The sequence below is a fragment of the Nycticebus coucang genome, chromosome 10 (assembly GCF_027406575.1).
Source record: "Nycticebus coucang isolate mNycCou1 chromosome 10, mNycCou1.pri, whole genome shotgun sequence".
Classification (NCBI taxonomy): Eukaryota; Metazoa; Chordata; class Mammalia; order Primates; family Lorisidae; genus Nycticebus; species Nycticebus coucang.
Genome location: NC_069789.1, coordinates 15,330,713 through 15,343,462, shown reverse-complemented (window position 1 = coordinate 15,343,462; position 12,750 = coordinate 15,330,713). Strand labels below are relative to the sequence as shown.

At 38.2% G+C, this 12,750-nt stretch overlaps 1 pseudogene; it reads right to left on the bottom strand.

Annotated features, from left to right (window-relative positions):
* Nucleotides 1–10,305, bottom strand: part of LOC128596340 (GPN-loop GTPase 3-like) — a 33,289-nt pseudogene extending 22,984 nt beyond the window's left edge.
* Nucleotides 10,306–12,750: the final 2,445 nt, after the last annotated feature.

Genomic DNA, 12,750 nt, shown 5'->3' with positions numbered 1-12,750 from the left:
CCTTCTTGACCCAGATGTCATTTGGTAAAATGTTTAGTTTCCATGACTTTGTGTGCATATGGTTTTTGTTGAAGTTGAGTTCTACCTTTTTTTTCATTGTGGTCTGAAAAGATAGAAGATATAATTTCTATTCTTTTAAATTCATTGAGATTTGATTTGTGATCTAGGATATGGTAAATTTTGGAGAATGATCTATCAGCTGACAAGAAGAATGTACACTCAATATTATTGGGGTAGTATGTTCTGAATATGTTAAGCCTGTTTGTTCTGGGTTCATATTTAAATTCATTGTTTCCTTGTTTAGCTTTTGCTTGGATAACCTGCCCACTTCTGTCAGCAGAGTGTTGAAATTCCCAGTTCTCATGCTGTTTTAGAGTAACACATTGTTCTGACTGGTTAGAGTTCATTGTATACACCTGGGAACATTTAGGTTGCGTGCATAAAGATTTAGAATTGACATGTCTTCTTATTGTATTGTTCCCTTGACAAGTATATAGTATCTATCTTTGTCTTTTTCTACTTCTGTTGCTTTAAATCCAATTGTATTGGCAAATAAGATTACAACACCTGCTTTCTTCTGATTTCCATTTGCTAAAGTATTGTTTTCTAGCTCCTCACCCTGAGTCATATTTTGTCCGTGGAGGTTAGATGTGTTTCCTGACGACAGTATATACATGGTGTGTGTGTGTGTGTGTGTGTGTGTGTGTGTTTTAATCCAGTCAGCCAGACTGTGCCTCCTCAGTGGGGAATTTAGGCCATTCCCATTTATTGAGAGAATTGATAAATATCATGGGGCTCTATTCATCTTCTTTTGGGGACATTTTTGCCTACTTTTATCATAGGCTGTTGAGTTAGCTAGGCTTTGTCCTCTGGTTTCTGGGTGTCTTTACTTCACTGGTGGTCCATTGTGATGGTCTGTGTATAATATGGGTCTGAGTACTTCCTGTAGAGCTGGGCTTATAGTGGCAAATTTCCTCAATGTTTGCTTGTCAGTAAAAGATTTATTTTTCTATTGAATATAAAACTTAAGTTAACAGGATGCAGAATCTAGTTGTTTTGTTTGAGAAGACTGAATGCAGGTGAGAACTCTCTTCTGGCTTGCAAAGTTTCTGCTGAAAAATCCACTGTCAACTTAAGGTTTTTGCTTTTTTTGGTAAGCTTCTGCTTATTTCTGGCTGCCTGTGGAATGTTCTGTTTTGTTTTGAACTTGGCCAGGTTAATTACAATGTGTCAAGGAGATGCTCTGTGTGAATTGAGATTACCTGGGTTTCAATATCAATCTACAAGGGCTGTGTCTGAATGTTTGGTGATGCTTAGAAAATTTTTGGTTATGATATCCTCCAGGAGGGCTTCCAGGCCTTTGGGACTCTGTTTTTCTCTTTTAGGGGTAGAGAGGATATTATTTTATAATTCACAATATCTGACCCCATCTGTAGACAGATCAACAATTCAGCCTTTATAAATTATTTCAACTGTGATGTGTATGTGAAGGCTTCATCTGGTTGTCATTACCTATACATTACTTTTACAATGTTTCAGCTAACTGCAACTGTTTTATGCATATGCAATATTTGTAGTAAATTTTCAGAATACAAATTCAATACATTAATCTCAGTGAATTTTAAATTGCTACCAATAAGGTATAGAGAATAATTTTCATAAGATAACATAGCCTATTAAAACTAATTTTCTTGGAGTCCTAAGATGTCTAATAAATGATATAAAATGATAGTCCTTTATTAAGTTCCATGAAATTTACAATCATGTTTATTTGTTTGTTAGTGAACTGAAGAAAATATACTTCTAAAATCTGAAGAGTGCGCAAAGGTCTAAATATAGCCATAATGTTTTACAAAATGCTCCTGGAAAGCCTTATAGAATGAATGCTCATGTACCCCTCTGACATCAAATTTAATTAAAATTCTAATATCAATGTTTAAGATGGTATTAAGAGGTGACATTTCTGACTCGGTGTCTGTAGCACAGTGGTTATGGTGCCAGCCACATACCCCTAGAGTGCCGGGTTCAAACCTAGCCCGGCCCAGCGAAACAACGACAACTGCAGCAATAACAACAACAACAAAGGTGACATTTCTGAGAGGTAATTAGTATTATATGAGATCATGAGAAAGTTCTATGAATGGAATTAGTGTCCTTATGAGATGATGCACATAAATGTCACTTTTAGATAACAGAAATGCAATGTAATTATTAATATTATTTTATTTTAATAAACCATGTAGTAAATGTATAATATTTGACTATGTCAAGATGTTGTCATGGTTGTCCTATGTGATTTAGCATTACTTTTCCAAGTCCAGATAATAGGAAACAGAACAGACATAACCACTGTAACAAATTCTCCACTCTTAAATTTAGATAACTTTTGTAATTCATGTCTACCATACATTTTAAATAAAAAAATATATTCATTTTTTACTCGGGAGGCTGAGGCAAGAGAATCGCCTGGGCCCAGGAGTTGGAGGTTGCTGTGAGCTGTGTGAGGCCACGGCACTCTACCGAGGGCCATAAAGTGAGACTCTGTCTCTACAAAAAAAAAAAAAAAAAAATATATATATATATATATATTCATTTTCTACAGTGAAAATGGAAGAGATACTTTATTATTTTCCCCTGGTACAATTTTTGAGTAAAATCTTTGAAATTCCATTTGAAATAATCTTCCCCCATCCCCCAAAAGAAACCTCAAATGGTCCTCAGAATCTTACTATACATGTTCAGGGAATGTAATAATGAAAATCTGAATTTTTAACAAATAAAATATAAAACTAATATTTACTTCTGAAATCCACTACTTTCTTACCTCTTTGAAATTCATTTTATCTTTTAAGTCTATTGATAAAATACATTTTTATAAATATAAATATGTTTTTATATTAAATATAAAAATAAATTTATATTTAATGGAAGACTGAGCCTCAAATAAGAAAACAAAAATTTTTAAGGTGGCAAACAGGGAGGGGCAGGACTGGCTATAATACAGACACATCTGACTCCAGTGTCAATAAGGTCATCCTAACGTTGGGAACATCCCACCCCTATTATGCTCAGTGAGGTGCTCAGTGACTACCCTCCCAGGAGACACTGCACTGTGCCCAAAGTGCATTTTTGGATTATAAGTTTTTGCAACACCTTGTTAGAATGGGGTTTCCTTGTCCTTTTAGAAAGTTTTTTCCCCCCCTTTACAAGTGAGAAAATCCAGAGGGCAAGACTCATTTCTGCCTATCCCCCTCAATACTAGCATTCAATTGGCTGAACACCAGTGAGTCTCCAAATAAGGGAATCCAGTGAAGAGGGAATAATACCTTAACAAGCAAAGAGGTTAGCTTTTTTAGGTGAAGGGATACCAGGGGACTACTCTTGGCCTCAGGACATGTAGCTACTCTCAAGAGAGACTTCACCCTTATGATCTCAGGCTATTCTCTAGCAGATGACTCAGGGACATGTCATTTTGGTTTATTCTAGAGAGTTATGAAATACAGAACCATGAAAATACAGGAAGGTGGCTGAGAGCACATCACACTGCAAAGTTTCCAAAAGGGAATTTGAATTCAAAGACATTCTGTACCTGGGAAAAATAAAAGGGGAAGCAGTACAAAAACATTTTTATGGCAGAGTGTCAGGGGATTATTCTCTGGTTTCCTCTCAAGTGAAATGTTCACAGTAGGAAAATATTATTTTAACACACTGACTGCCACACTAGCAAGAAAAATTCCTTGGGGCCATGTTGTGCTATTAGATCAAGAGATGTGTGAGTTATATATGCTTCACAAGGCCCCAGGTTCATAATTAGCATGTTAAATACAAGTCACATAGTTGTTAATGTGTTAAAAATGCCTTTCATTTCTTTGCATAAAAATGACAAAATGCTCTGTCCATTTGAAATGCTGCATGAGAAACAAGTAATCCACAATGTTTTCAACTGAAGAGAGGAAATTGGCATTTGGGAACGTAGAGAAGGAACTGGAATTCTAGAGACTTGTTGCTCTCCCCAGTAGGAGCTAGGTTAGGGGAACAGGATGGTGAATTTGAGACACTGTTTCCCAAATATCTGAAAGACTCAGGGTATAATGGGTGGGTGATCCCTGGAGAGAAAGGAGGAACAAGGCCCCATGGACCACAGCTCTACCTATGCAGGAACACCTCCTCCCACCAAGTTGCCACCCTCCCCTGAAGACCCTCCTGTCTTTCCTGTACAATCAGGGGAAGTAACAGGGCTGCCAGCACAGAGCTGCCCAGAGAGGGCTCTGGGGGAAGTCATGGTTTAGAGAAGGGATAGGACATCTGGGTTTGGGTTGCTGGCCCACCTCCAGCATGTGGAGTAAGCTGTACCAGGGGAACTTGAACAGCAGACTCTGGATCTGTGGGGAAGCCTGTCCCAGCATAGGTGGTTTCATCCAGTCCCACCCAGCCCACTTGCCCTCTCAGGACACCAACTAGGCATACTAACGATTCCCAGCTTCTGAGTTGTCCAAAAGTCCTCCCTATGGCTTGCATGGTCCCTACAGTTTATGGAGGCTGTAGTGGAGCAACCTTGGGCCTCTGGAAGCAGAAGAGAACTAGCCACGGAGTTCTCCTGTAGCAGTAGAACCGGCAGGCAGAGAGACAAGTTACCGCCATATTGAAGAAGACCACTCCCCTCTCTGGCTACACATCTGATAGGACAGTTTCCACCTTAGCTGCTGGAGCCACACACCCCTAGGCCCTGAGGGGGCAGGAGATGTAATCCGTCTCAGGGCTGAAGAGGGCCAGGATGACGGGTACTCAAATGCTGTGCTTTCTTAGGCTGGGTTTCCTCTCTGCTCTGGAACCTGATCCCACTCAGAGCAGCATTTGCATTTAGCCTTGGATATAATGTTTTATCTATATATGAGAGTACATTTATATATTATTCACAAATGGAAACAATGGCAATTGTTTTAAAATTGCGCAGTTTATAACAATCTGACCTCTAGACTTTTTTAGACTTTTTTTTTTTTTGAGACAGAGTCTCACTATGTCATTCTCGGTAGAGTGCTGTGGTGTCACAGCTTACAGCAACCTCAAATTCTTTGGGCTTAGGGATTTTCTTATCTCAGCCTCCCAAGTAGCTGGGACTACAAGCACCTGGCACAATGCTCAGCTATTTTTTGGTTGAAGTTGTCATTGTTGTTTGGCAGGCCCAGGCTGGATTCGAACCTGCCAGCTCCGATGTATGTGGCTGGCACCCTGGCCACTGAGCTACAGGTGCTGAGCCTGGCCTCTAGTCTTTGAGGAGGCAGCCCTAGCTACGAAAAGAGAGGCAGTCCTCTAAGGCAGCAATGTACAAAGATACAGAATGTGAGCTCCGTGTGTCATTTAAATTTTTGTAACAGCCATATGAAAGAAAATAAAAAGGTAAAATTGGTTGTACTAATTCATTTAACCCAATATATCCAAACTATTATCATTTAAATATGTAAAAATGGAAAAAATACTGAAGGATTTTTTTCCATATGTTGTTTTTTCTAATTTCAAGTTAATATGAGGGCACAAATTTTTAGGCTACGCTGTTCTCTATTCTAAGGTAAATTTTAAGTTGAAGAAGAGCCCCTCACTTGGGGGTGGGGGTGTGATGAACAGCCTCACATTGTGCACATTAGGTGAGATCCCGCCAATTGCCTTCACTCCTTCCATCAATCACCCTCCCTTGTTCCCCATCCACTATTATTAGACTATATTTCTGTTTTACCATTCATATGGGAATATAGTTTTTTCCATATTGATTTCAAAAATAGTATTGAGTACATGAAAATTTTTTTCCGTTCTTGAGATACTTTATTATGAAGAATGTGTTTCAAGTCCATTCAGGATAATAGAAAAGATGTAAAATCTCCATCTTTTTAATGGCTGAATAGTATTCTATGTTCATTCATTCATAGGTTGATGGGCATTTGTGTTGCTTCCATGACTTGGCAATTGTCAATTGAGCTGCAATGAACATTTTGGTACAAATGTCTTTGTGGTGAACTTGAATTTTGTTCTTCTGGGTAGATGCCTAGTAATGGAATTGCAGAATCAAATGGAAGGTCGAATTTTAGTTCTTTAATAATTTTCCATACTTCTTTTCATAAAGGTTGTATTAGTTTTCAATCCTACCAGCAGTGTAGAAGTGTTCCTTTCTCTCCACACCCACACCAGCTTCTGCAGATTTGGGACTTTGTGATGTGGGCTAATCTCCCTGGAGTTAGGCGATATTTCAGAGTGGTTTAGATTTGATTTCTCAGATGATTAAAGACTATGAGCATTGTTTCATATTTGTTTGACCATTCATCTGTCATTTTCAAGAAGTTTCTGTTCAAGTCTTTTGATCACTTATAAATGGAATTGTTTGCTCTTTTCTCTTCTTTCTTTATTTCTCTCTCTTTCTTTCTTTTTTCGAGACTGATTCTTACTTTGTTGCCCTCAGTAGAGTGCTGTGGTGTCACAGGTCACAGCAACCTCAATCTCTTGAGCTGAAGTGAATCTCTTGCCTCAGCCACCTGAGTAGCTGGGACTACAGGTGCCTGCCACCATGCCCAGCTATTTTTAGAGATGAGGTCTCGCTCTGGGTCAGGCGTCTCAAACTCATGAGCTCAGGCAATCCACCTGCCTCAGCCTCCCAGAATGCCAGGATTATAGGTGTGAGCCACCAGGCCTGGCCTGTTTGCTCTTTTCCTGTTGATTAATTTGACTTCTCTGTAGATTCTACTTATCATTCCTTTGTCAGATTCATAACATGCAAAGATCTTCCATTCCACAGGCTGTCTGTTTGCTTTAGTTGTGGCACCCTTAGCTGTGCAGAAGCTTTTTAGCTTGATCAAATCCCATTTATTTATTTTTGGGGTTGCTGCAATTGCCAGGAGGGTCTTCTTCATAGATCTTTTCTGAGGGCAATATTGTCAAGCATTTTCCCCACACTCTCTTCTAGAATGTTTATTGATTTGTGTCTTCTTTTTTTCCTTCAGTTTTTGGCCGGGGCTGGGTTTGAACCTGCCATCTCCGGCATATGGGGCTGGTACCCTACTCCTTTGAGCCACAGGCACCACCCTGATTTGTGTCTTAAACTTAAATCTTTTATCTAGTCAGAATCAATTTTTGGCAAAGGAGAGAGATGTGGATCCAGTTTTAGTCTCATACCTGTGGCTAACCAGTTCTCCTAGCACCATTTATTAAATAGGGATTCTCTTACTCAGTGCATATTTTTGTTTAGTTTATCAAAGATCAAATGGCAATATGTGGCTGGGTTCATCTCTAACTTCTCAATTCTATTCCATAGCTTGATATCTCTATTTTTGTGCCAGTAACATGCTGTTTTGATGACTATAGACTTGTAGTATAACCTGAAGTGTGGTGATGTGATGCCTCCAGATTTCTCTTTGTTTCTAAGAATTGTATTGGCTATTCAGGTTTTCTTCTGGTTCCATATGAAATGAAGTACTATTTTTTCAAGTTCTTCAAAGTATGATATTGGTGTTTTAATGGTGATTGCATTAAACCTGTAGATTGCTTTGGGTACAATGGATATTTTAACAATGTTGATTCTTCCCAGCCATGACCGATGGTATGTGCTTCCACTTGTTAATGCCTTCTGCTATTTCTTTTCTCAGATTTTCACAGTTCTCTTTATAAAGATTTATCACATACTTTGTTAGATATATTCCTAGGTATTCATCTTCCTTGGAGCTACTTTAAAAGGTGATTTGATTTGATTTTCTTTGATTTCTTTGATTCTCAGCTTGAATGTTTTTGGCATAAATGAAGACAACTTATTTGTGGGCATTGATTTAATATCCCAAGACACTACTATATTCCTTGATCAATTCTAAAGGGTTTGTGATTGAATTCCTGGGGTTTTGCAAGTGTAAGATCATGTCATCCTCACAGTGAGAGAGTTTGGCCTCTTCTGTCCCAATTTAAATACCCTTTATTTCCTTCTCTTGACTGATTGCAATGACTGGGACTTCCAGTACTATGTTGTGGCTTCATTATCATTTTATTCAGGAAATCTAATGATTTCCTTCTTAATTGCATGTTTGACCCAGCTGTTGTTCAGCATGAGGTTATTTAGTTTCCATGACTATTTGACTATGAAGATTTCTCGTGCTATTGAGTTCAACTTTTATTCTATGATGTTTTGAGAAGATGCAATTAATAGTTTTTATTCTTTTGAAACTGTTGAGGTTATATTTATCTTATTTATCATAAGACACAAAGCAGTGTTGATAGTGGGGTATCGTTGTCTAGTTTCAGTTCTGAATGGTAGTTTTGAATCATTGTCTAGTTTCAGTTCAGTTTTACTCTATTCAATATGATATTGGGTGTGAGTTTGCTGTAGGTGGCCTCTATCAATTTAAGAAATGTCCCATCTAAGCCTATTGTTTTAAGTGTTCTTAGCAGGAAATGATGCTGGATATTGTCAAAACTTTTCTGCATCAGTTGAAGGAACCATGCCATTTTTGTCTTTGCTTTTATTTGTGTGTTAAATTACCTTTACGGATTTATGTATGTTGAACCAACCTTGAATCCTCTGGAATAAAATCTACTTCATGATAATGTAAAACTCTTTTAATGTGTCACTGTATTCTGTTTGCTAAGATCTTATTGAATGTATTTGCATCAATATTCATTAATGATATTAGCCTATAGTTTTCTTTTCCTAGTTTTTGGAGTCAGGGTGACTTTGCTTCATAGAACATTTTGGGAAGGATTCCTTCCCTCTTTGTGTTTTGGAATAGGTTATGCAATATTGGCACTAGTTTTTCTTTGAAGGTTTGGTGGAATTCTGGTGTGAAACTATCTGATCTAGGGCTTTTTTTTTTTTTTTGAACGAGTTTGTATTTTTGATGTCTTTTCAGACCTTGATATAGGTGAATTCAGAATGTGTAATTTTCTCTGGTTGAGTTTAGGAAGGTGACATGATTCCAGGTATTGGAACATTTTCTCTACATTTTCCTATTTGGGGGCATAGATTTTCCTGTAGTAATAATCGAGGATCTTTTGTATTTCTGTGGTATCTGTTGTTATATCCCCTTTATCAGTTCTGATTGAAGTTATTGGAGATTTTACTTGTCTGTTGCTGGTTAGTCTAGCCACAGGCTTATAGATTTTATTAATCTTTTCAAAGAACCAACTTTTTGTTTCACCAATTTTCTGTAATTCTTTTGTTTTCAATTTCATTGAATTCTAATCTAGTTTTGGTCATTTCTTTTCTTCTTCTGAGTTTGGAGTTGGATTGTTCTTCCTTTCCTGTGGCTTGAAATGGCCTACTAGATTGTTGACTTGCTCTCTTTCTGTTTTCTTGATGAAGCATCTAGTGCTATAAATTTGCCACTTAGGAGTGCCTTTGCTATATCCCAGAGGTTTTGATAGCTTGTGGCTTCATTATCATTTTATTCAGGAAATCTAATGATTTCCTTCTTAATTGCATGTTTGACCCAGCTGTTGTTCAGCATGAGGTTATTTAGTTTCCATGACTATTTGACTATGAAGATTTCTCGTGCTATTGAGTTCAACTTTTATTCTATGATGTTTTGAGAAGATGCAATTAATAGTTTTTATTCTTTTGAAACTGTTGAGGTTATATTTGTGTCTTATGATAAAGTTTGGAAGATGACCTACATGCCGATGAGGAGAATGTGTATTTAGTTTGTGGGGGATGAAATGTTCTGTATGTGTCTCTTAAAGCCATTTGTTCTAGGATTGTGTTTAAGTACATTATTTTTTTGCTTGGTTTCTGCTAGAGGATATGTCCATTACTCTTGAGGCAGGGGTTAAATATCCAACCATTATGGTGTGAGAAGATATCATTTAGATCCTTTCAAGTTTGTTTTATGAGTCAAGGAGAGTTCAAGCTGGGTGTGTAAATATTAATTATTGAAATATCTTCATATTTTGTGCCTCCATTGACCAGTGTGTAGTGTCCACCTTTTCTTTATTTTGGTAGTTTAAGTTCAATTATATCTCCAAATAAAATTGCATCCCTTGCTTTTTTCTGATACCACTTTACCCTGTGTCTTATTTTATCCTTTGAAGTCAGGTGTGTTTCTTTTAGACTACAAATATTGGGCTTGAGCTTTTATATGTAGTCACCCAAACTGTGCCGCTATAGAGCAGAGTTCAAGCCATTCATATTTATTGAGAGAATTGATAGGTATTGTTGAGTTTTGGTCGTCTTGTTTTTGTTTAAAGTTATAGAGCTTAGTTTTTTTTTTCCTTGTACCGTTCTGGAAGATAGGCTTTGTTCTTTAATTTCTGGATGTGATCACTTCGGGAATGGATCATCATGTTGGCCATTATGAAGAATGGGTGTGAGTACTTCCTGTATTGTTAATGTAGTTATAGCAAGTTTTCTCAATATTTGCATGTCAGTAAAACATTTGGTTTCTCCATCACAACTGAAACTCAGTTTAGCAGGATACAGAATCATGGGATTAAAATTGTTTTGTTTAAGAAGATTAAAGACCAATGAATAATGGTCTTTTTATTTGAATAATGTGAGCTAAAAGATTTATGGTCACCCTAATATTTTTCCCTTTGTAGGTAAGACTTTTCTTATGTCTGGCTGATGCAAGATTTTCTCCTTCATATCAACTTTGGTAAAGCTAATTACAATGTGCCTAGGAGATGCTTTGTTTGGATTGAGTCATGCCAGAGTTCTGAAACTATCTACTGTCTGAATTTCTGTGTGTCTCACAATGCTTGAGAAATTATCCAGTATAATGTCTTCGAGTAAAGGATCAGTGTCTTTAGGACCATCCTCTTCTCCTTCAAGAATCCCTATAATTCAGATGTTTGATCTTTTGAAATAGTACTATAACTCTCAGGAAATATTCTGTTTTTATTCTCCTTTTTTTCTGCTTTAAATGATTGGGTTACTTCAAAGGTCTTATTTTCAATTTCTGAAATTTTTCTTCTCCATATTCTACTCTATTACTAAGGATCTCTACTGTGTTTCAGAACTCCTCAAATGCCTCTTTTAATTCCTTACTCTATTACATCTTTCCTCATGATGTGTATATATTTCGTGACTTTGTCTTTAAATTCACTAATTTCTTGAGACAATTTTTGAACTAGTTCTTTTGATTTCTATTTCCATCTTCTCAATTCCAATCATCTCGTCACCCATATTCTGAGTTCTCTTTCTGACATTTCAGCAATTTTTCTATGGATGGTATTTTCTGCTGTACCTCCCTTGTAATTTCTTGGAGGAGTTGATCTGCTCTGATTTTTTATGTTGCCAGAATTCTTCTGCTGGCTCAACCCCATGAATATTATCAGCTTTTTATGGCAATATATTAGTTATACTTTTTTAGTTGAAATGATAGGTTGTCCCTGAATAGTTATTGAGAGATAATCTAATTTGGGCCCCTTAGGAAATACTGTACAGACCTATCTAGCAACTAAAATAAGTGGAGTGAGACTAGATTGGGACTCTCAATATATTGGAGCTAAACATCCCTTTCCCAATGAGCTGGAGCTTGTGCTTGTGGCCCTTCCCCGACATCCTTATGATATTCCATTGCAGGGCTGCTGGGAGAATCTCTGAGGGCCAGGTTGGTGAAGTAGCACAACCTGGTTCTGTCCTGGTATCAGCCTGTCCTATACCCAATTCCAAGGAATCACAGTATTTTTCTGGAATCTCTGCTACTCAAAGATGCAAGCAGCTGCAGCCCAGCTATGACTGGCAGGGTATAATCCATGGGCAGAGCCACTGGGGTCTGCTCTTCAATGCTCCAACTCCCGCATGTGCAACCAAAGTCAAATAAGAGTGAACCTCCAGCCCCAGACAGGAGCACCTGGAGAACAAGAATTCAAAGGTAACTCTGAACTGAGAATTACAATGAAATTACTCATGCAGCACTAGCAAAACACACACAAACAAATTTAGAGGATCATCAGGGGTCACCAGTCACAGGCACCAGGCAACAGCTCTTCAGGAGGCTGAGGAGAAGTCTAATGTAGCAGAAATGTGAGCCATCAGGGATGACACCTCTCCCCACCAAAGTTAGAACTGCGGTGCTACTGTTTCTTCTCAAAGCAGTGCTGTGTGTGCCTAAGGTCGCCACCCCAAACAATGCAGGAGCCTCTTGGAGAACTGGCTAATCACTTCGGCCTCTAGAGGGGGGCAGTTCACAGGCAACCAGAGAGGAGAAAGGGTGCGCTGTGGGCTCAGGACTGCAGAGAGAGTATTTGTTCACTTTTGCACTAGGCAGTTTGGGGACTAAACTCAAAGATGGAAATTCCCAGGTGCAGAAGAACAAAGACCTTGAGGCTCCCTCCCATGGGGTGAGTTGAAAGGTCCTTTCTTTCCTGCTTTCTGGAGGAAAGCCCGTGGTAGGCCTCCCAGTTGTAGGAGGGATCTCTCATCCCCTTGGCAATTAGTGCCTTTAGTCTAGTCATTCTGTACCTGATCTCTATTATCTTTCTTGCTCTATCTTGGCCTTGCAATTTTGCTCAGTGAGGATGATGTGCACCTTGATTTCTTCTCATTGTGCTTAATTCCCTACTTTTGTCTTCTCTGGGTTCACTTTAGTCCAACTTCTCTTCTTCTGGACAGAGATTCTGGCAGAAGATACCTCTAATTGGCCATCTTGCCCCTTCTAATTGAAGGATTTGGTGGTGGCACAAAATCTTCAAAACTTTGTATTTTAAGCTTTCAGTGCATTTTAATTCATATGAGTCATTCCATGCCCCATAGTACCAGTGCCTGCCTCTCTGAAGTGTATCCTT